At 37.9% G+C, this 25,862-nt stretch overlaps 1 protein-coding gene across 1 annotated transcript in view; it reads right to left on the reverse strand.

Moving 5' to 3' along the window:
* Positions 1-25,862, reverse strand: part of LOC129790677 (homeobox protein homothorax-like) — a 135,076-nt gene that overhangs the window by 27,465 nt on the left and 81,749 nt on the right. The gene's annotated exons all lie outside the window — the stretch shown is intronic.

Raw genomic sequence — 25,862 nt, forward strand, 5'->3', positions numbered from 1 at the left:
TAATTTAATTTCTGAGTTGTATTAGTAGGCAAAACTGATTTTTTTTGTGAAAATCAGTAATTTGATGCATAAAAATGGTCATATCTCTGGTTCTATAAGACCTACAGAAATTTCTTGACTAGTTTTGGAAAGGTATTAAAACAAGCTATAAATTGACATAAATTTTAATAATTTTCAAGGTCACCTCCAGAACACAAAATGGCGGATTTTTGTTTCACCGAAACAGTTTTTGGCATTTTTTATCCTGAAGGAATAGTTCTAGAGGTTTCTGATGTTCTAGAAAGTTGTAGATAATTGTAAAACCTTTAATTTGATACCAAGTTGAGCAAAATCGGACAAGCAGTTCAGGAGATATAGGTCTTAGAACTTTTCAAATTCAAGAATTTTTCAAATGGCTATATCTTCTAAACGGCGACATAGATTCTCTTCATTTTCGGGCTGGTGAAAGATATTGAGTCAGGCTACAACATATCAAAATTTAAAAGATTTGCCTAATGGGGATTCGGAGATATAGCCCCTTAAAGTTAGGCAATTTTTGTTTTTGTTTTTAGCGCCTCTTGCGGATGTTTTTGAAACTTGGAATGTTCTAAACAGTTGTAGGGCTTCTCAATACCTTTCATTTGATACCAAGATGGTCAAAATCGGTCAAGCCGTTCTCGAGATATATCGAAAAAACACTTTTTGCTTTAGGCCGCCATATTTGCTAAACGGCTTGACCGATTGTCAAGTACGAATTGTTGATGAAAACGTCTCACTGAGCTCTACAACATACTAAAGTTTCAGACCTCTAGCTGTAAGGGAAGTGGTTGACAGTATTTCAAAATGGCGGACGGCGGCCATTTTGAATTTTGAAAATGCGAAAAAATGAAATTTTACACCCACATTTCTATAGAAAACTTCAAACCGGAAGTCTCTATCTGTCACCGTTCTCGAGCTATAAGGCAAAGTTTAGCGCAGAGGCCGGCAGGCCGGCCGGCAGGCCGGCCGGCGGGCCGGCCGGAACATTTTTTTTCCACCACCATATTCGTAATGTGGGATGTCTAAAACGTGCTCATACCAAGTTTGAGCGCGATCTGAGGTGGTCGGTTTTTCCGACGATTACAATACTTGGTATGCCACGATTGTGGTATACCAACTAATTCTGTGAGGTTGAATATATCATCCAACTTGACAGTGCAATTCTCTTATCTGTTGAGTACAATAAACTCTCTCTCTCTGTGCTAAGGCTCAAATTTTGGGGGTTTGAAACGGAGGGTTTGGTTGAGAAGGCAAGTTGGGGGAACTGGTAAATTTTGGGTGAAGACAGACCAAAGAAGATTTTCATCAACAGCTAAAATATTCAGCAAAAGGATAAAGAGAAACATGTTGAAATTAAAAGAATCCCCTTTCAGCATAATTTTCTCCTTGCCCTTCCCTCGCTTTTCTGCGGTTTATGAATGATTTTTTTTTATCCCATCGAAGTCTTTTTGCACCTTTTCGTGAATTTTTTCTGGGACCCCAAATGACTAAAATATTCGTGGGTTTTTTTCTCACTCATGATTTGAAGGCACATGGAAGTTGGCAAAAAAAAAAGAAACCACAGTGTTCGAATCCTTGGCCACATACGCCAAGGCATATAATAAAATGTTATAATCAGAAACGAGTTATCCGCACTGAAGAAATGCGAGGCTTTTGTACACACGGGGAAGGTAAACATTTGCATATTTGATTACTCAGAGTGTTCAATGGGATGGACATAAAGATGGCATGTAGCAGTGTAGCGAATCAAATATCAAGATTATGACGATGATGGTAAAGTGCAGACTTTATTTTCTCTTTTCGCCTCTGCCAAGAGTATCGTGCTGTGGTATATTAAAGTTATACCGACGCAGAGATAAGGAGTTGCAGCAAGAAGTTCTCTTGGTTGAGGAGGAAGAACAGCAAGAAAACGAAAAAAAAGGAATGGCGAGAAACTAGTTTGAGGTGCCAAGAATGCAATCTTAAAATTAGACAAGAAATTCTTTCTCTGCCTCTTTGACACTGCGAGAGAAGGCACAAAAAATGAATAAAAGAAAAAACTACATCAAGGAATTTCAGGTGGGTCTTCTTTGTGTTTCGTTTCAATGAAGATTGAAAAGAATTTTTTAAAACATTTAGAAAGCAATTAAAGGTTGAAATTGTCAGAGATATTCTTTAATTTAGAATAAAAATCTCTTTGAGAAAAATATAAAATGTTCCTTTAAAAAAACTTTAAGTTTAAGATCTTGAGCATAAAACAATTTTAATTAAAACATAATTCTCATTTTACGAATCTTATAAGAACCAGAATTTATTCAAAACCCTTAACCTTATCCATCCCTTCTGCAAAAAATTGAACAGAAAATTTAAATAAATTTTCATTAGTTTACCATTTATTCAACACTTAAAATTGCCCAAAGAAACCTTAAAATCAGTAGCCAATTATTCCGTATGAATAATCTCAAATTCATCAAATTCTTCTCTTGCTATCTATAAAATATTTATTCTACATCTTACATAGGAAACTTATGAAGTTCCTGGCAGGCAGAATATGTTCCCTTTGCCTTCTAATTAAGACATTGTTAGAAATTCTTTGCACACCAATGAATAGCAAAAAAGCTACCTATATACCAATTCCATTCTGGAATGGCAAAAACAACTCTGTTGGGTGTAGAGGTTCCAAAGCGATTGTCTCTTCCGATCCCCGGGAAATGTGTCTCATTGTATGGCATTATTGTATTAATTCGCACTCACTGTGGCTTTTATATCGACTTCCAGGGGCGCAAAAGACGAGTGTATAAAATGCACTTCGCGCCCAATGGCCGGGAGGTGTAGTAACCTACTACATATAGCTATGGCCAGGAAGATGAGACGTCGTGGTGAGAGGAGTTCCTCGAGCGGGGAGAGGAATAAGGGCAAAAAAAGAAGCATAGCGGAGAGAGAACAATAACAATAGTCCAATTATCTCATTGTTACCCGATGAAGAATATCCGTTTCGCTTCGCTGTGGTGAAAATGAGGAGGGAAGACATGGAAAAACATTACAAAAGAAGCATCTCGAAACCACATGCAATGCAAATTCAATCTCAATTTAATTTTCCACCATAGAACACTCACTTCTACGGCTCGTCAGGAGGAAAGTGCGCATCGTCCATTTCAAGGAGGATACTTTACATACATAGCATATAGGTAGGTTACTTTCATTGTTAGATGAAAAATCACCCGAAGGTGTGGCCGAATAAAATTGGTGTATACTTGAATGCCGGGAGAATATTGGCTGTGATAAAAAAGAACCTCCTGACTTTCTGGACAAGGGACTTCTATGCTCTGACCACCCCATCACCCCGTCCCAACGTCTCTTGGCGTGCATGGAAACATGCAAGAAGTCCGCAACCCATCGCAATTACCCACTTGCCAATAAATAGTTGATTGTTTTGTAAATTAAAATTCCCTCCCGCGGGAAGCTTTTATGTGTAGTAACCTCCGTATTAACTAAAGACGATTGACCGCCAATCCCGGCGCAGATCTCACACAGAGGAAGACGGGTCAAGGTCAAGGGTTCCTTGCAAGAGAGATGACTTCAACACAGTGTGCATTACTTGAGAATTAAACACGCATTTCCGCTGAATTAAACTCGTAATTGGGAAGCTGAATATTTTACATGCGACGCTGAGCGGCATGATTGACTGCACTCAAATTGTTTGTTTTTAATTTAAATAGAAAATTAAATGTTAAAGACTTCTTGCATTTTTGGTTTGTTAACCAACTCAATAGATCTGGAAAATCCATAATAGTTAGCTTGTCTAGTTTGTTTTAATTAGTTGTTTCTTTTTAATGAGGAACTTATTAAAATCTAATGCCTAATTTACAATGGATGTTAGTGAGTTGCAAAATAACAAAGTTAATTAAGTAAAATTATGTAAAAAACAATTCTTAATGATAAAAAATAAATAATTTGTAAAGTCTCTGATTAAGATTAAAATAAGAAGGAAAGCTTAGGAAAAGTCTTGAATTTCTTTTTGAAAATTATATTTTTTAATATTGAATATTGAATTTTTTTGTTTCAATATTGTCAAAATACTTTTTGTAAACTTAAATTAATACTGAAAATAGAATAAATAGGATAATTTATAATCAAATATTTATTTATGTTTCAATCTTAATTAAAATTAAGCCTATTTAGTAAAACGAAAATATTTCAGCTTTTAGCTTTTGTACGACTTTTTATTTTCTGAAAATGTATGCAATTTTATAAACGCCGATTTAATAAATTCTATGGAAATGAAACTTGAAAAAAAATCTTCAAAATAATCTAATCCCTTCCCGCAAATCGCCCACCATGGACAATAGTGCGGGAAAATGTTTAAATAATGCAAAATGGTTGCAATTGATCAAATTGGTGAAATCCTCAAGTGATCGCACTCCGCAATTTAGCAAAGAGGGAATCCATACACAATTCTCTCAAAGTCATGCATTTTCTGGTGCGAACCCCATGTTGGATGTGATTTCAATGCCCCGGAGTGGTTTTACAAATTCAATTGAATTTAAACGAGAGCGGTAAACCCAAAAAAAGAAGAAGTGTGCGGGGGCATTTAAGTGAAAATGGAGTTGTCGATACATAAATTGACTAAATTGAAGAATCCGGTTCACCAAATATTGAAATAAACCACCACACATACACACAATGAGCAATTTCCCGCGTGCACTCGAGGAAATTTATTTGTCTTTAATTGGATTTATAGCAATAGAGCAATTGTTCCCCGCAGCATTTGGAATATTGCCGCAATTTTTGCAGCTCGACAAGGAAAGAAATTGAATTTTCCAAGCGAGGCAAAATAAAAACGAATAAAAAAAAACTCACTCGGTGAATTTTCTCATGATTCGTTCCCATTTTCGCGCGCGTCACACTTTAATGACCACAATCTTGAGATTTATGGGATGGAATTTGGTGTCACCAGCAGGAGTGTGATGGGACATTTGCATGATGTTCCGGGGGGTGGTTTGGTGTGGGAAGGTTTGGAAGGCAGTCTAAAATTTATTTGGTGTTGGAAATGAAAATTGCTGCATTTCTCCCATTCTGCAAAGCTTGTGAGGAATATTTATTGTCAGGTGAAATGCTTCAGTCACACCAAGTTAGGAGTAATGCTACATACACAACATATATGTATGGAAGACAGTAGGGAGTTGCATTATTTGACAGGTTCGTCTAAATTGCGAGTTTATTTGACTTTAATTATATGCAAAATAGGTTGAAAGCATAGTTTAACACTGTAATTAATTTTCTTCCTTGATGAATTTGTTATGTGTGTGCGAAAAAAAGGACTTTTGCGGTATGTGGTCACGTATAACCCGTATAACGAACATTATTGTTCGTTATGTGGAGCAGGCCATGAGAGAAAAGTCTTTATTATTTTTCTTTAATTTTATACATTTAAATCTTATTTTTAAAAGAAATTTCTCTCTTATCACTGTAAAATATCAGAATTTATCCGCTACAGAAAAATAATTTCCTTGATATAATTTTTTGGTAGGTATGAAAAAGAATAAGTTTTTGATGAAATTTCCGTCTTAATGCCTCGCCGCATCTCTTTCAAATACCTTCCCCCTAGAATTCCTTTCATCCACCATTAGAAAAGACGATGGCGATATCGAGGAATTCTGTGTTGAGGAGTTAGCAATCCACCCTCGTGTAGTGAGAGAAAATGTGACTCCGGAAGGGAGATAATAGAATGGCCCAGACAGCATTTTCTCATCTAAATTCAGGCTAATCATGAAAAGTCCCAGGCAATAAATCAGGGTGAACAATAACTGAGAGAGCACCATAACCTATCTATTCTACATTTTGATACTATCAAGTGTTTTGTTTGCGCCATTCATTTGTGTTTGTTTATTATTCATTTGCGACCCCTTCGCGGGGGAAAATGTGGTGCGGGATGTGGGTTCTCCTGAATGAGTCAATCCCTGGTAGCTCAAGAGGATTTTCCGAACAAGGGAACAAGATAGGTGACATAGCCGCGTATCGCGTGGGGTCCATTAAAATGGCGTTGTGTGATACCATCGGGGGCAGAGGTTGAGCTATACAGCAACCGTTGGACTTTCCCCGTAAATTCAGTTCATGATAAAATTGTCAAGAAGATTTCTCAGGGAAATGTGAGTTGGGAAGACAATGGGAAAATTAGTTTTCGTCGAGTTGAGAATTCATGCGGAGATGTGAAAAAAATTCAGGGGGTTAATAGCTCGGTGAGTTTGCTTTAAATTTTATTTAAATAATCTTTTTTATGATTAAACACTCTTTTACTATTAATAGGGAAATTAAAAGTTTTTTTAAAGAATATTTTTAAATCAAAGTTAAAAGCTTAAAAAATCTCATACAGGTCTTTTCAATTTATTATTATTTTAAATTTTGTACTAAAATATTTTGATAATGAACCTCAAAAATTAGCAAAATATAATTTTATCTCGTTGCTTAGCCCCCTGAAAGTCTCGTATAGAAGCGCGTGACTAGAAGAAATCTCACCGGGCTTAAAAACTCGATACCCAGGTACAATTTAAATGCAATTTTCTATGCAATCATGGTGCAGAAAAGAGGCCGCAAAATGAGCTGACAGTGAGAAAATCACACATTTGGGGTCAAGAGTCACCTTTTTGCCACCTTGCTTTGGCATTTTGCAAACCGGGAGTTGGACGTTTCGTGATTAAAACGCGTGAAATTAATATGTAAACGAGGCACACAGGCTCTGACATACCAAACATTCAGCACACGACTAATGAATGATTTACAATTTAATTTCGATTTATGGTAATGAGTGGCGGGTATGTTCATCTTGCTTGCGTTTTGGCACGAAAAAAAGATGATTCTGCAAAGAAATGTGGTTAGAAGTTCTTCAAAAATGAATAATAAAGTATTGCAAGGGGCTGATTACTTGCAAATTCCTGATCCCTTTGTATTATTCGGAATATATAAATATTTAAAAGGTTACAAAAAATATATAAAATGAGATTTTCTTGCTTGATTTGATAATAATATATCAATCTATATTTATTTTAAAAGTTTTTTTAAAATAAATAAAAAGCATTAATTTGACAGTTGCAATACTCATCTGTCAATTGATACCTCATTGAATTTGGTACTCAGACGCCCCTTGAAATGCAACAAAGGTAAACTTTTCTAGCACATTTTACTAATTCAGAGGAAGAAAATTCTCTCATCTAAATAACGATGCCGTGAAAGATCACGAGATTCGCAGAGAAGAATGTCATGACGCCACGCCATCGGAGGGCATCGTTATCACAAAAGCGCATCGCATTTGAGAATCTTGCGATAGAAATGACGATATCACGCCATGTTTTTTGGGGCAATTGCGTGGGAGTCTTGTGTGACTGAAGCCATTTCTGCGCGCCAAAATATCGAAAATATGCAGAGAGAGCGGAAAAAGGCGATGCAGTGATGGGGAAAATTGGCATAATCATTGTTGGTGTTTTGTCTCCTCCAGTATATGCTATAAAATAATTTAATTTAATTAGTCAGTGGCACACAACAAGGTGGAATTTTGCATACAGAAGGAATTTGCATATTTCAACAGCCACCATGCACAAAGTGTTTGAAGAGGACACACAGCCTGTCATTCTATATAGTTTTAAAACACTGACCATGCAGCCTCGTTGGCTATTTCGCACCCCAGAACGCGCGAGGCAGCATAAAAAAAAGAACGCAGGAGAGAGATTAAAAACCGAGCATGGGGCTCACGGTGAAGAGTTCTGGAGTGTTGTGGAAAATATATATAAAAAAATAACGCTCTGAGACCCCATCGCATCAAAATTCCGCCATTAAATTGCAGTCCTATTAAGCGCGAGTAACCATGGAAACGCAATGCAATTACAAAATTACACGCCGAATGGTGTGTGTTTGTATGATGCAGAAAAATAAATGAGTGGAATAACATCGGATGGAAGAAGAAGGCGCACACAAAAAAAAGTGCAATGGGGCTCAGTGAAGCCAAGCAAAATGCTATATACAAACAAGGAGAGCGAAATTAACATGGATACAGGGAGGCAGAGCAGCAAAAAAAAAAACAAGCGAAGGCCTAACACACGGCACGGGATGCGAATGTGCAACAAAATTGCAATGAATGAGATGAAAAAGAGCACCGAAACAACGCATTGGTGAACATGGGGAGTAGAAGATGGGTATTTTTGTGTAGCCCAGCTTCCCCCTGTCATCTATGGCGGAGCACACATCGTAAAAAAAAACAGCAAACCTGACAGACTTCCGCACCAAAAACCATCAATCACGGAACTCCAGGAATTCCTAACCTAAAAATTCCGCAATTTGTGCTCCAATCTCGGAATTTATCTTGCAAGTTTTGCCGTTGTTGAAAAAAAATCGTGAGTTTTTGATCCATTACATGTTCATTGGGTTATCTGTTTGGGATCTGCAATGCTCCAAAGGGCATTGGCAACGTCACGCACAACAAGTATTTAGAAGAAAAGTTATTTCGTGTTCAATGAGTGTCGTTTTATATACCATCTGAATCCCCATTCTCTTGGGGAGCAACAAGCGAGATCTTTGGTAAATTATCTGGCCGCAGTTTGAACTTTTCTTGTAATTGGATAGCAATTAGTTCGAGTATTATTATTCCGAATATTGCAAGAGTACAATTTTCCTGGCAGTTGAATGCCCCTTGGTAATTTTTCGCCTTTTGTGCTGAAGAATTTTTTAAAGGGATTCTTCATGGAATTGTTCAATAAAAATTTAGTTTAATTATTATTGTGATAAGTTTAATAAAAAAAATATATTAGTTTTAATAAGAAATGTAAAAGTTTGTAGAACAATGCTAGGTGCCCCGGTAGAGAAACCCTTCTACCGTATATAATGTTGAGCTATGGCACTATGTGTGTCTAGGGTTGGACAGCTCTGGGTGAAAGAGTGAGATGAGTCGTTAGCTCTATGCCGCTCATCAGGCACTCATAGGTTCAGTAGCCCACTGTTGCTCGTCCGATTCAGTTCGGGACCCGTTAGCTCTTCAAATAAGGGTAGTTATTAGCCCATGTAGGAATATCGTCCTACATATCAGAAGTGGGATAGGGTCCGCGTGTGCCACTGCGTGTGGAAAACCGTGAAAATCACGGCGCGAGTGAAAAGAAAAGTGAAAATTTCGGAGACGACGACGCAAAAGGCAGCGAGACAACATGGCCGCCACCGTGTGGAGAAAAATGCGGCGTAGAAGCAGCGAAATGCGACAAGATAGGACTGCGAAGACCATCGAGAAGCGCCCCAGCAACTGTGTGGTGGAGCACCCGGCGATGGAAGTAGCGCAAGTACCCCTGAGTGCCCCAGGAAAGGGAAATAAAAAGAGAAAAATTGAAAGGGGAATATGTTTCTTTGAATTGAAAAAAGTCATGATAAATTTCTGAGAAATTTTTGGCAATTCCAGGAATTTCTATGTGTTAACCCTTTTGTGTATGCTATGTGTGAATGGTGGCCACCCGCACAAAATAATTGTCTTGTCTTGTCTTGCAATAACATGTCGTAACAGGAATTCCTTTTCAGGTTATTCATGATAATTTTTGAAAATATTTCATGTGAAACTGCATAGGAAAATTCATAAGAAAAAAATGAAAAATGTTTTAAAAGTGTTTCATATGTTCGTGAAATTAGCCGAGTTTCATGAAACAAGATTCGGCGAGATTGATGAAACATGAAATGTTTTTGCTGGAATTTGACCATATCGTGACATTTCGGTCGTGCCGATTGAATGCTCGGGTATTGCGTCATATTATTGTCATTTTATGCAAGTCATTTGAGTGTTAAAGGTGTGTTGCGAGGAAATTCAAGGGAAATTTCAATAAATTGCGCAAAGAAATCGCAGCAGAGTAAGTAAGATGATATAAAAGAGGGACAGAGAGGATTTTCAAAGGTAAAAAAGTTAAAGATGCTATGTGTAATTCAATTCTTTTAACTGCAGGAAAAAACAATGTCGAGAAGGCAAAACTCCACGGTTGCCATGCCCATGGGACCAAAGGAACTAAGCGCAATAATACAGCGATTTGATTCAGATTGACCGACTGCATTGACACTGAAGATTGGCTTGTAGAAGTTGAAAAGGCGCGTTGATGTATCATTGGGAAGAGAGAGTGATAATTCTTTATGCATCTATGTGATTGAGGAGACCAGCAAAAAAAATGGTTCATTGAGCCAAAGCGAGGCTGGATTCGTGGCAAAAATTTCGCGATGAATTGTTGCAATTCTTTCCTACCGTTGTGGATTTAAGGGCATCATTGTTGACACAAACTTTGAATCTCTCACGCAACTTCTCCGCGTGCTAATTGATGCGGAACAAAACACTGAAACATAGACGATTCCAAGCAAGACAGGCGCTATTCCAAGCGCAACTCTGGGCAGAATTCAGGGCGCTACCATCCGTACCGCCATGGCAAGACGAATGACAGTCGAGAATCTCAGCGTGAAGCACACAAGGAAGCCAATAAGGAGAAAGAGCAGAAAACCACCAAGGAGCGACGAAGCTCTGAGAAACTCTGCTACAGATGCAAGAAGCCCGGACATTTGATTGCTCAGTGCCCACAATAATTCCGATGAATTCCAATGTAGGGATAATTAAATTGAATTTCGAGGAAATAAAGAAGCTAAGCTTACTGAGTGTAGTCAAGTGTGAAGTCAAATAAAAAAGAAATTACAGAAAAGTATTATTATTTATTCGAGGTTTAATTAGATGTTTTTTCAAAGATAACCTTAAGTTTACAGGAAAAAAGTGAAATACAGATCGCAAGGTAAGCCTGCTAAATAGATTGGAGAATAATTTCTTTGTCATTTTAGAGAATGGCCATACAACGAGGAAGCAACAAAGAAATGTGAAGGATTTAAAAAATATCAAATATTATATGCTCCGCTCAGACACAAGCTAGAAGTAATGAAGGAAGGGAATCTCAAGCGTAGGACAGGAATTGAGGACTGGATAGATATTAAGGAAGGCTATGTGCCAAAGTCAAGCAATGGCTGTGTGCCGCTTGAAAGCTGAGTGCGCTAAACCAAGGATTCAATATCAAGTAGATGCAATGAAGAAAAGCAACCTGAAGTGTATAAAAGGAATTAAGAACTGGATAGAAGGAAGAAAATCACTGGCCAAGTCGAGAGCCGAAGCAAGAAGACTTCGTCTTCACCTGCTGAGCCCCAGGCTTAGTTGCTTCACAGAGTTCATAGTACTATGTGTACTCGATTATGGAAAAAGGCAAAAGATTAAAGAACACAAGATGACAATGATGAAATATAACGAAAGAATAAGGACACTGGATTGACCATTCACTTCATCAATGAGGACATTGATCATATCAGGAAGGCCGAGATGTAGAACAATGCTAGGTGCCCCGGTAGAGAAACCCTTCTACCGTATATAATGTTGAGCTATGGCACTATATGTGTCTAGGGTTGGACAGCTCTGGGTGAAAGAGTGAGATGAGTCGTTAGCTCTATGCCGCTCATCAGGCACTCATAGGTTCAGTAGCCCACTGTTGCTCGTCCGATTCAGTTCGGGACCCGTTAGCTCTTCAAATAAGGGTAGTTATTAGCCCATGTAGGAATATCGTCCTACAAGTTTGTGTTTGTGTTCTGCGCTGAATTGTTAAAATTTATTCTTAAAATGAATTTAATTTCACAAAGAAAGATAGAATATTTCTAAACCATGATCTAATCCAATGGATCTGAAATCATTTTTTTGTGCTAAATAAAAACCCGAAAGTCGATTTTGATAAAATCTCTTGGACAATTTATGGAAATTGATTAGAAATGACATTTCCACCTGTCGAGAAATTATGTACATTTTTCTTTTATTAATATTATTCCAATGATGTGTCCTTTAGAGAATAAAAAACTCAATAAATGACTCACTTAAGGAATCCCTTTGAATAATTCCTGGGTACTTTTTTATCGAACAGTCTTTTCGATGACTTGCAGCCCTTGTTTCTGCATTTTTTTTTCCTCAATGGCGAGAATAATGGAGCAAAAAACGTCAATGTAAATGCCTTTTATGCACCTCTCCTTTTCATCTCGAGCAGGTGATATCATAGTTTGGAGTGGCACAAAGAAATGCTATTGTGAAATAATTTTTGAGTTTTAAAATCTCTCTTTGTCATCAATGGACAAATGAAAGAGAATTCCATTGTACTAAATTCAAATTTAACTCCTTTTTTCCTCGCCACAAAACCATTCTTCTCTAATGTAGACAAAAAGCCGAACCACATTAGACTGCATTGGTTTGTAAGCTGGGGCATTTTCTCGAAGGTGATATTCAGTGAGGCGTAAAAGGGATCGCAGAAAAATTAGTTGAGAGTCTGTAGAGGGTGAAAGTAAAGAGGGATAATTTTTACCTGAAGGGGTTAACATTTTCATTGTCGAAGCTTTGGGTGTTTGCACAATTGCTGTTTATTTGCACCACACCACAGAAGCCACAATGCAACTTTTCAATCCCTTTTTCTACCATCTCAAAACCACCCTCTGGCTCTTTTTCCGACAAAAATGGGACGAAGGGGGTTTAGGGAGAGAAAAAAAAAGTCCATTGATGGAAAAAGCGGAAATCTGACACCCCCGCCCGTGGAAAAGAAGTCAGCCTTTTCAGCCTCGTGTGTTTTCATGGAATTTTCTCTGTTATGGCAAAATATAATGAGAGTAATTGTCTGCGGCTAAAGACAATGGAGTGGTTTTAGATTGCAAGCCGCGCATTGTACCTTCGACAAGAATTCATCTTGGGGGTGTTTTGTATGAATAACATTGTGTGCTCGTCACTGCTTTTTTTTTCTCCGCCGCGCACCATTGTCGTGCTCTCATGTGAAGATGATGGAGCCAGAGGAACATGACTTGTGCTCGGAATCAAATAAAAATCGCTCACAGGAGAAGAAATGATGGATGACTTTCTCAAATGCGCACGAGGACCTCAAGGCTGGGGCATGAGATATTTTTGTGACTAAACAAGAAAATATACTCTAATTTTTCCCATTTGGAACGCATTATCACCCCATTTCTGCCCTCTCTCTCTTTCTTTTTAATGCTTGTGTGCTAGCTTAAGGATAGCTTGAAGCCAGCTTGAAGTTCCCCTTGAATTTAAAATAAATAACTTTGTTTAATAGGGTTGAAGACCGAACTTTGTATAAAACAACGAGAAACCGGAAAAACCGAGAAGTTAAGGAAAAATGTGGAGTTTTATAAGAATATCCTAAGCAAGATTATTTGTTTTTCATAGAACACGACTGCTGACATTTTCCATTTTCCAACTTTTCTTGCATTTTAAAATTATTATTTTATCAAATTAAAAAAATATATTTTTAAAGAACTTTTCCCTTAGAAAAATTCAACTATTTCCGACTACAAGAAGTAGAAGAAAATGCTGAGAATTCCTCCCCCATAACACCCTAGAATTGGTTCTTAATTGAAAAATAAGATAAAAAATCACACGAGAATGGCCCAAAAGTACCCGGAGGGCGAGAAATTATAGCTTGGGTGAGTGAAAAAATCACATAATACACCCACTTATCGTTTGTTCACTGTGCGGCCCTGATTAAAAATTCACCCCGTAAGCGCTTTCAAATCCATCTAATTATCCCCTGAGCGCTCTCAAATGCTCGCGCGTCCGGGGTCCCCTGAGAAAGTCACCCAATATTGATGACACGAGGGTGGCTCATCCCCAAAGGAGTGTCTCCGCGCGCATTGGGGGATGGAGATGGTGGAATTCATATCGTTGTCGATTGAATTCTTAGCCATTTTCCTGATAATCCTCTTCAATTTACATTTAAAATCGACTTCCTCCCATGGGAGGGGTAGGTACTGCGAAGGCACGCCAGGAATTGTGTCGTTACCCATCCTTTTTCCCCCGCAAATTGTGCGCCCCCACATCTATGGGGGGGGGGAGAGAATGGGAATTGCAGAAATCTCGAGTGGGTAGGGCTCGAAAACAACGAGAAAAGGCATGTCAGTTTGTCACTCCGTTTTAATGAAATTCGACATTTCCGGGCCGGAGGACCCCCGAAAGCTCTCTCTCTCTACCCTGCCCACCCCACCTCTGCTCCACAGTATTTGGAATGGAATATATCCCTCTTGGGGTGGAAAATTCAATGAATTCGAGAATTGCTCCCTATTCTCCATGTCGGATGTCTATGGATTTCCGTCTTACAAATTCTTCGGGATTTGTCTCACTGAATATTATTTGAATGTTTTATGCTCGGAAATTTCGGTAATTTTTATTAACTCCCCAGCTCTGGGATTTCCGATTCCTCACACACACACAACAGGCTCCGTCTAGCCAGTAGGGATTTCCGTGAGATATTATTGTTGGGATTTTCAGGAGGGGAACCATAGTCCCCGACATTGTTGCTGGCTGATGGAATTTAGGGAATATTTCAGGATATGGGAACTATGGGGCTTTTTGAACATTTCTCCTGAAGCTTTTTGGTTGATGTTTAATGATTTAGAAAGGCTTTAGGAGGATAAAGAAAAATCAATTAAATTCAGATAAAACAATGACTAACAGGTGGATATAAATTCTAGATTTGTTTTCATTGCGTAAATTCGAATTAAAATTTATCCAGACTTTTGATCAATTTTTTTAATCCACAAAACACCAATAAATATTTCATAAAATATCCCTGGATATTTCTTTTAATCCATTTTATTGGAAATAAATGTCTTGGAGAAGAATATACCATTTAGGATGCAATAAATTCAAAAAAGTGGAGTCAATTTGAGTGCCAGATGCAGAAGCTTGCTAGCATATCAGCTGAATTTATCAATTTTCGCTCCACTGAGAATTATGTATACACATTCAGGTGAAGAAATTGTGGAAAGAGAAAAGACAGAATTCGTTGAGAATTGATAAAAATAAAAACGAAAAAAGGTACAAAATTTCACCTCAAGGTGTTTCTGCACGCGGTAAAAGTTGTTGCCTTGCACGCACAGACAGGTGAGTTTTCTCATATTTGGTAAAGTAAACCCTTTCTTTCTTTTACTCCACCAAAGACACGAATTGCGTGGGTGAAGTCAGTACACAAAAAAAAACATTTGGAATAGTTCTGGCCACGAGGGGTTGCGGGGTTGCATTTGTAGTGGCAAAATTTGAGATAATTCAGTACAAATAAATAAATTAGGCGTACAAACTGATATTGCTGTTGAGTGCAAAAAGGATAAAATTTGTGTGAGTTGAATTAAGTGCAATTGAGTGGTGTTTTGTGATATGAAAACCGCACATCAAAATTTTAATAAGCAATTTCAAAATCGCGTGATTTATATTGCGGGGTGTGTGTGTCCCCCTATCCGCGTGCAACAAAATCAAACCAAACCAACCCCCTCCCAGTAAATTCTGTAACATTCAAATACGATAAAATACCCCGCAGAAATAAAGTGTAGTATGTACATAAAAGCCCGAAGAGTAGTGAATTGCTGTTGATATTGTTTTCAAAATGTTTTGAGAACAAATAATTGCATATAAATACGGCAATTTTGCAATAAACATCACAACGAATTAGGGGTTTGCGGGGGCGTACAGTACACCCAAAATTGTATCATGCCCAATAGTTATTTGAATTATGGTGAAATCTCATTCTGGGATTTGAACTAATGAATCGCCCTATATCAAAAGTTAATTCGCATGAACTACAATACAAATTTTGTTATGTGCAGTATAGAGGGGGGCAGGGGCGGCGGTTTAAAATTTATAAATTAGAATTTTGTTTATTCACACTTGTGTGAATTTTGCAAAATTTTCTGTTTACATGCACACAAAATTTTCTGTGGCAGTTGCGATATAATGTTGAGATAGCGCGATAAATCAAACATTTGCTGAAAATTCTGTTCGACATAATTATGCGAAAATAAAATATTTTATAACCACCACCACAACCACCGTGTATGGGCTCTAAAGTTAATTGAATATCATTGAATTTTGGTGGAAAATAATTTTCATGATAATCTCCTAGCAAAAGGGATGCGGTGGGATTTTCCTGGCACAAAAAGGCCTCAAAATAATACTCTGTGAGTGAATCGAATTTGTATTTTGGCAAAATAAAAGAGAAAGCCATTTAATGCAAAAATACTTTCGATAGAATTACTTTTGTGAGATAAAAAATGAGTTTTTGCTTTGGTGGTCTTCTTTTTCCTTTGACAGATGTAAGTGATGTCAAAAGGACCTACTGTCACTGTCATAAATTTTGCAAATGTAAAAAAAAATAGTTCTTTCCTTTTTTGTGATATCAAGTTATGAAATTTTTTAATTATATCAATTTTAATGTCAAACAAAATAAACATTTTCTTAAAGAAAGTTTCATTTTAACAAAAATGGAATATTTTTTAATAAATTTTAATTGAGGCATTAAAAATATTTTAATATTTTCATTATAAAATCCTTCTTTTTCTATCAGTGCACCGCAATTTCATAGCATTTTTCTATATCAACTGTATACATACGCGCCAGTATTAAAAGGAAAATTGCCCTAATTCGAAAACAATCACAATTTGCGGTTAGAAAAATTGGTTGCGTGTGCCATTTACAGTGATATTTCTCTAGCAAAACTATTGGGATTTTTTTAAACACCCACTTTAACCTCTGCCAGAGCGTATAAATCGCTTAACTTTTAGATAATTCATGGGACAAAAGTAGTTATTTAATATTTTGGCGCCATAAAGCAAAAGGGGAAAATTTTTCATTTCTCAGCGCAATATGGAAAACATTTCACCCTCTTTTCACCCCGTGGTATTTATCAATGGGTGTAATGACGTAGCATTTTTCACCCACCCAATTTTTCTCCCCTTTTTTCCTCGCATTTTTGCTGTGTGAACAAAACTTTATGAAACGTCATCGCTATTTGGTGTCAATAGCAGTTTGGAATTTTCCCATCGGATCCACATCATGTGTTCCACCGGAAAAAGTGGAGTTTTCTTTCTCACTATACTTGCATTTCTTATGTGGAAATCTTCGTGTGTGGAAATTCTTCACTCACCCGTGGAAGGAATTTTTTCATTCAAGAATCATCTCTTTTTGGAGGTCATGCGAAAATAGTGCTAGAAGAGCGACTTACCTGAAAAGAGAAAGAGAAAAAGAATTTTATTTTACCATTTCGTGCGATTGGGAGGAAAATGTTTTTGGGGGGCTAAAAGTGTGGATAATATGAGGAATTTGAGGATTTCTTCCGATGAAGGCCATAATTCTTTCCATGATCCACCATGGAATACTCGGAAGGAGCCCTTTTATGGGAATCCTCCATGTGTTTTTCCGGATCTTTTGCAGCATTTTCTTTTTCTCTATATATAGCTGGGAAATGAATCCTTTGGGATCACATATATGCTTGAAACATTCGAGGAGATAATTTTTCCATCCCATCACGTGTGAACTTCTCGAGCACACGAAGAGCAATTGCCAAGAAAAGCTCACGAAAGGACAACAAAGGGATATGAAGGATTAGATGCCATTTGTGGGGAGAACCACGAAAGGGCTCCTCCGGCATATGGTTCCATGTAAATTAATATCAACTGATGATAGTGTGGATTACTTGAGATATTTACTTCCTTGTGCTCTTGGTTATATATTTCTTTTTTTTTTTGAGTATTCTTTGCTTGGAAAATTCCGCACAAAGCGGGAAAATTGTTACGTTACGAATAGAATTCAAAATATTTTGCTAAACTAACGAAACTTCTCTAAATTCTACTTGGGTTACGCTTCTCATCTTGATTCAATATTTTGCAGACTGTTTTAAAATTTATTTACAGCACATTGTAGCTATTTCATCCTTACGAATGAACAACATTCCCCTGCATCAGAGGCAGGATTTAATTTTTGAAGTGAATTTACAGCCATGGCAAAATTTTCTACGTGATCCTTTTTACGAATGACTCAAAATTCTTTCCCACAGAGTGTCCCTGAAAATCCTTATGGCCCTTTAAATCCCACCCAGAGGGGAATCATTGATTGAAAACCCCATAATCTGTTATTTACGATCAATAGGGATGTTGCAATGAAAGCTCCTCTCAAAAGCAGCCTTTCCCTCCCCATGCCCCGCGCGTAAGTTGCCTTGGAGCTTTCTCTCTATGATGGAGACGCCTGGTGAATTTATGTTTAGTGCCAGGAGAGAGCATTTGGCATAAATATCCATATGTTGAAAATTTATCTCGATATAATTCACATTTATGCTCTTTTAGTGTATCACATTTGGCACAACAGCCCCATTGCCCTGGCACGCTAATGGCTCTATTGGTACTCAGTCACTCCATCTTTGCCTCTTGATTGCAATTTCCCATTAGTTGGGGTCGGTACACGGGTGCGGCGGCAGGTGGGATGCGCCAGGGAGGTCTCTCGTACAACTAACTCTCTGATGGTGACACTCCCGGACACACGCATTGACGAACGGGCGCGCATACGGCCAATTGGCTGGGCATACGAGTATCGTGTAAGGCCGGCAATGGGAGCCCTGTGAGAGTGGCAATTAGTGTATCGAGGCATATTAATTAAAGTCATTAAAATCAGTCTCTATAAATTGTTATTTATGTTAAATAACTCTCCGTAGATTGGGGCTCTTTCTGCAGCATTGTAAATAATTCACCACGATTGCCGCACAGACACGGGGTCACAGATTTAATTCCACTGCATTTGTCTGACTTGGGGCACTTCAGCAGCATGAGCTGTGGTGGAATTCCAAGAAACTCCAGAGTACCATCATTCAATATCAATTCAGCTGATTACAGCAATAGTCCCCTTCTCTCTCTTTTTGAGGATTGCAAAGAAAATGGACTCTTGCAAAATGTGAAAGTCACCTTGGGGGCTAACTATTTGGGACTCATTTGGACTCTCTCTCTCTTACTGGTGAGTTTAGTATATAATACCAAATATTTCCCTCGAGGGGGTTTTCCACCCTCAAACGAGGGAGAAAAAGAGAAATGTCTCGACACCGTACCAACTGTGTCATTTTACAAATTTAGCTCCCCATTTCCTGCTTTCGGGACTCGACATTTGTAGTATTTGCTTTGTGTGGACGCGGGGGATGGTTTCCTACCTACAGGGTGTTGTGCGAATTTTTCTTGAATTGGTAATTTTATTGACAATTTTCTTTAATAAAAACTCTTTTTTTTTGTTTTAAATAATCTGTTAGAGTCAGAAAAAAATATTTTCAAAGTTTTATTGGAAATATTTAATTTATTTTTTCCAATTTTTTCGAAGACCTGATGAAGGAGAACATTAAAAATGATTTTTTCTAAATTTCTAAAATTCTTTTTGTTTCAATAAATTCTAATACAAAGCTAAGCAAACCCTTTTCAAGGCACCCTGTGCATTTAGAGTACTCTAGGACGAAATACTTAAGGGATGATGATGCCGTGCAGCATTGCTTTGTATTTTGTGTTATGAATTCCTCATTCTCTGCGTGAAAAACATACCGAGTGGTCTCAGATGGTGCTGGCGTTAGAGGAAATGTTTTATTTCAATTTAGTCGTCGGTCCCTTGACAACTTTCACTGTATAATGCCTCTTTTTTTTCTTCAAGGGAAGGGGCTCAACGACAAAAAGGAAAAAAAAAAGCAAGAAAATTGAAAACAAAAACCTTGAAAATCAATGAAAATTTTCAGTGAGAAAAATTCTCGTTGAATAAATAAAAAGCTTCTGTACTTTGAATTTAAGGGTTGTTGCTGGGAAAGAGAATGATTGAATTGCATGCAAGATATTCGCGGTGGAATTCTCTATGAGGCACGTGGTTTTCCCTTTTGTGGATGTCAACGAGCATCTGGAAAAATCTCCATGAATTCTTCATGAATGCATCAAAAGTATGAATTTTTTTTTAAAGGAAGTGTTAGATGATTTGCAGGAGGTTGTATTAAGGACAAAATCCCACATCCATGAGATCATTAATATTGAATGAAGGTGTGTGTGTGGTTTGAAAAATGCAGAAAAGGGTGAAAGAGCAATTTCATCAATCTTTCAAACAGTTCCACAGAGCAAGTCTCCTGAGGTATATAGAAAGCGTGGGATGGGGTGGATTTAAGAGAGCCAACCACCCTCTCAAACTCCGGAATGAAATCAAAATTGAAATGCTCCAAATGGCGGCGACAAAACAATTATGTCATATTGTGGAAAATTGGCATATCCATTAAGGATAATATCTCTGAGATGCCATTTACTTAATTGCTTTTCCGGATACACACAGTCCCCAATTCCGAGCAAGACGACTCCTCTATATAGCTTTTGAGACAATTATGAATATTTATCTGGAAGCTTCTAAATAATTCCCAACAACTCCCACACAAAGAATTATTTCTTTGCAAGAAAAGGCGAAAATATGCAAAAAAAAGACGCTGAATTAATTCTATTTCGATTTTATGGATATTTCCAGCGAATCCTTCATCTGCAATATCTCCCCGAAAAAGCTCGTGCCATATACCCTCTTCACACGCCAAATGCCACACACCACCCACACTACACCCCATCTCAAATCAAAAGGACAAAATAAGGACACAAAATATTTTTCTCGTTGGGCGAAAGAGGTCGATTTTGTGGCAAAAAAGAAATGGAGAATTTTGTTATCGTTTTTCGGTGAAATTTACGACGTCGAGACGCCATTTATTGATTCACAGTGTCACCATCAGAACCACATCATAAAGACAAAATAATCATGCGAATGGACGAAGAGAGAAATTTCTTTGCCCTCTGACCAGAATCTCCTAACGAGATCAACATGGGAATAAATTTGCCATTGATTTTTTTTCCATTTTTTTTTGGTCAGCTTGTGTGGGGAGGAGGATGCTTTTGGGGCAATTGATTGGGAATTTTGTGTAATCTTTTTTGGCAATTTTGTTGAGTGTGCTCCTATTTTGGAAATTTGGCAGAAAATTCTGTGGGAAAATTATATATTTTCAATTGCTATCAATCCATATAAGTTTTCCATAAAATTGCGAATTTGGAGTGAATTTTCACTAAAATAATTATTTATTTATCCTATTTGCGAGAAAGAATTTGACATTGATTGGCATTGGCTATTTATTTAAATTTATTTCTTTGCAAAAAAATGTTTAAAAAGAATTTAAGGTTAAAATCGTTTTTCCAATCAAATAAAATAATCTTGACTATATTGTTTGGGTGGTGTGGGTTTAAATTGAAAATCTACAAAACTCTCACACCCTCATGGCAACTTCTCTCAATTGTGGCGTGAAAATGGCGAGAAAGAAGAGGAAATTAACTACTTTCTCTTATCCATTCTTTGAATCATCATCAACCTCCCAGGCTTTTTTTATCCAGCTAGACCTTTTTTTTTTTCAAACCAATATAGGAGTTCTCCTGGAACCCCAGAGGCGGGGATATCCAGACTCCAATTGAAGATGGAAGAATCCATCGCGAAAAATTACCTTTTTTGTCCCCTTTTGCACCATCCAAGCAGGAAAGTGTCCCGGAGCCAGCACATAATCGAAATCATTTGAATTATATGGGAGGAGAGAGACAAAAATGCACGTACAGGGGGATGATAAATGACGGAGCTCTTTGGGTTTGTGCCGAGGGTTGGGGACGCAATGGTGAAGTCCTCAGGGAGTGAGACAAAGTGGCTCGGGGATTGAGTCCTTATCAGCTAAAACTGAAAATTGTACCTTTTTTCCCTTTTTTTTCGGGGTCTATTTTCAACCCCCGGAGTGTTGCGGGAAAAACTCCCCCCTTATTCTTGTTGTATATCATATACAAGATTGAATTTTTCCTCTCTATACAGCACCCTCGGAAAATCCCCAGCTGCAAAAAAAAATTGAAAGCGCGATGGGGGAGACAGTGGCAATTTTATTTTTTTAAGTAATTTTTGCTATACCCCTTATTTTTCCCAACAATAATCGCAATGAAGATGATGAGAATTTTCCACAAAACTGTTCCGAGAGTTTTGTGTGCGAAGAAAGACCTGTGTGGAGTAATGGTCTGTTTAGCAGAGAGAGGGAGAGTTGGGGATGGAAAAAAGCCGGAAAATATCATGAAAATTCGGTAAGAGAGGGGCTTTTCAAAGGGAACGTGTTATTCTCAATTTTGCCACGAAAGCTCAAATAATCGTAAATGCAATCTTAAGATTTTCACTGAAAGCTTTCAGACATTCCCAAGCTGTGTGTGTGTGCGGGGGGTGGGTGAGGATTGTGGAAAAGCAAACCATCAACCCTCAATCCCACTTTAATTAATATTTATTTCTTCTCCACAACTTTTTTTCTCCTCAGGAGAATTTCTTTATTCTTGAGGAGGGAAAGGGAATTGTTGTGTTGCTATTTGGAGAGCCACAGAGCCATTTAATGCAATCCACGCGGGCCTGAATTTCGAAAGAGAAAAAGGCAAAAAAGAAGCCCCAAGTACACTACATTCTAATTTTCTCTTCGGAGGAGGGTGGATTTCCCTCAAAGTTGGATTTTATCTCATTTATTTTCTGGATATTGCATTAAATAACTTCTAATTAATTAGGAAAATGTCTGGTTCTCCTCACAAACTCCTCGTTTTTCCCTTCGTGTGAAATGTCTCGAGTTTTCCCTCAATTTCTTCCTCCCTTCCCCACCCGGGCATGGTTTTCTTTCTTAAGGAGCTAAGTACGTATACAAAAATATCCTCTCTCGCATAAAAGACTTTATGCAGAGAGTTTTTTTCTTCTTTAACTTTAAGAAAAATTATTCCCAAAAAATAAATTCACCGAGAAAATCCTCCACATTCACACCATCTTTTTGGGTACTGGTGCACATGTTGTACGTACAATTTACATGGGAAATTTTGCACAAGTTGCAAATAATTTCAGTAGCACACCCCGTCGAAAAATCTCCCTAAATGCCTTCTGCAATTAACCTTTTGCATGGTGTGTCTGCAACACATACGGATTATGAGGCCAAAAATTACGATCAACTATTTAAATTCCCATCTGGATGGGAAAACTCAGGGTACATACACAGAGTGAATTTCCATCTCAACTATATGTGTTTTTATTTCTCAATTTAGGGGGAGTGTGAATTTGGGGTAGGATTTCCATCTTTTCCACATATGCATTGATGGAGTCGTCGTGCAGCTAAATTAACAAAAAAGACTCTTACGGGGATAATTACGTTTGGAAATTATGTAATTATATGAAGGGGTTGCCATATAGGGGTTGTTTTCTATAGGATGAATAAATTATTCTAGAATTGAAATTAGAACGCAAAGGAAATTTTGGAATTTTCCACAAGTTCTTTTTTAAATTATTTTTTAAATCTATAAAACTGTTAAATGGATTTTTAAAATAAAATAAAAATGTAAGATTAATTTAAGCTTTAGAAATAAATTTAGAAGGAAACATAAACTAAATGATATTGAGCATAAAAATTAATTTTCTTCCACTGAATTTTCTTTTGTATTTCCCAGTCTGGGAAGCTTTAATTTGTAGGGCCCCTTTACTAGGAGATTCCATTCCCAAAGTGAACACCAATGTTACGAGATGAAAATCTAATTAGGCAGTTGAAGTTGATCAGTAATTGCCACGATTAATCAATCAGTTCTCCCATTTCGGGAATTATATCAGCATATAGCAAGCTCTTTTCTCCCTTATACCTCCACCCCCAAGTCTCCCACAAACCATGTTTTGTATGACGATGAATTTGATAGATGGGGTGCTGAATGCACTTTTTCCATTACATCGCGTGGTCCAAGACAAAAGGCATCAATGTCGTGCTATTAGCTAAATAGTCGTCTTATGGAATGCCTCCGACACCCACACAATAGGGGAAGCGAAATGAATTCAATTCCAATTCGCGATGTTAGGGTGATTCGACAACAAAACAAATTCCCAATCGTATTAGTAATTTAATCTTGCCACTCGAGAATCCATTTCAACCTCCACCCCCCTACATACTCATTGTGAGTTTTGGAAATCACACGCGTGACTGTGGGCGATGGAGAAAACTCACAGAGACGCCATACGGGGATATCTTTGGGCAATTGGAAGATTTGTTCATAATAACCCCGGCTGTGTAATATATCATGTGGATGTTTTGGGAAAAATAACCGAAAGGGTTGCAACCCCATCGCTATCAAAGAGGGCTCATGCACAACACATCGTGTTCTCCTGTGGGAGAAAAGGATTAAATGACTATTTGCTTGTTTTCGCAGAAAGGATATGCGAGAGAAGGCACATTAATATCGTGTTTGGCTTGCATCACATGTGCACAAAAATTCCCTTTCCCACCCCCACCCACAGATGTGGGGGATATATAAATTTTCTTGCAAGGCTTGCGAGGCTGCGGTTTCCACTCGTGGTTGCGAGATGGAGTCTATGAATTTACCATAAATCTCGAAAATGGTTGAGAGTCGTTTGGGTTGAACAAATGTCACACGACACCTGCCAACGCCTCCGAAAGGCCAAATTTATACTTGCACGGTCACCTAATAAGGGCTGCCCCGGAGGAGCGAAGGCTCTTGTGATGCCACACTTGGTGTGAATCAACAAATCACCGTGACAGCTAGAGGACAACAAATTTGCAAAGGAAACTCCACAATTTAGCCTTCCTTCTGCGCTCCTACAAATGCAACAAACACCAAGAGAGCTCTCTGTGTGGGGACATTTAAGATTCGTGAAGTCATTTTGGGGGTGGTAATTTATGCACTGCAAACAATGCATTGCACTTAATACCTTTCCCGATGAATTTATGCACTCTCCAACACTTGATTATCTTGCATTAACTCTTGTATTTTCTTTGAGGTACATATTTTCTTTATAATCTTTGACTTTTTGTTCTGCGATTTTTCTTTTTTTTTTGTAAATTTAATTCTTATGATTTTACGGAAAGAATTTAATTTAAATATTTCTAAATTTTTACAAAGCATAAAAATATTTTTGAAGCCAAGTTTTGAGTAAACTACAAGTCTGATGAAAGCCATTAAGATTATGAAGACTTAGATTAATATTAAGATACTTTCAATTTATTTTTCAGCATCATAAGAATTTTCATTCCCATGAAAATTGAGGTCAAAAACAATAAAATTTTCACAACAGAATAAAATCACCTAACTGCCTATCATATTCTTCTAACTCAAAATCAATAAAATCCAATAGATTGGAAATAGTTCTACATTCTGATATTGACAAGAGATGGAAAAAAATCCCACACGCAGCGCGTGTTATCGCGAAAATTGAGGAATCTCATCGATATGTGTGCGCCTCGTTAGCGCCACGTTGATCTCCAACTGGGATCCGTCGATGGTTCTTCGGGGCTACCCCCGTCTCTCGTGTATCCTCACACATAGCGTCCCCCATTCCCTTTGCCCACGGTGCCTTAACGATGCCATATTTCACGTGGTTATATTTAAATTGGCTGGCAGAGGTGACAGTTCGTATTTCATGGCTGGCAAGTGAGTGGATCGCGAGGAATTCACCCTCAGAATCATATGTGCGAAATATGCCAATAACTCTCTCCTATGCACCATACAAAATTGCCACAGAGTAAATTGCTCTTTGATGCACAAATCAAACGAGTTTATATGGGTGTCGTTGGCCGATGATTCTCTCTTTTTTTGTGTACAACTTTGGTTCTTGTTATTCACACTAAACAACTCCTCGTCCCTTGCCGTATACAGAACAGAGCTCCCCCCGGACTCCCTCTTCCCCCTTTGTGCCATAAATAGTCCCCACGGAGTTAACAAAGAACACGGTCTGAGGTGGAGGACGATGGAAAATTGTCACCATGGCTGAGATATTTTATTGGATGCTGCACAAATGGATGGTTCGACTGATGAAAAATGATGCAAGTCTCTCTTTTACAGTGCCATGGAGATAAAACGAATGAGACATGCACCGGGGAATCTCATAGGGGAGATCGTGAATTTCGCGGTCACAATGTGGGTGGGCAGTGGACAATTGC

This window comes from Lutzomyia longipalpis, chromosome 1 (assembly GCF_024334085.1).
Source record: "Lutzomyia longipalpis isolate SR_M1_2022 chromosome 1, ASM2433408v1".
In the NCBI taxonomy this organism is placed as follows: Eukaryota; Metazoa; Arthropoda; class Insecta; order Diptera; family Psychodidae; genus Lutzomyia; species Lutzomyia longipalpis.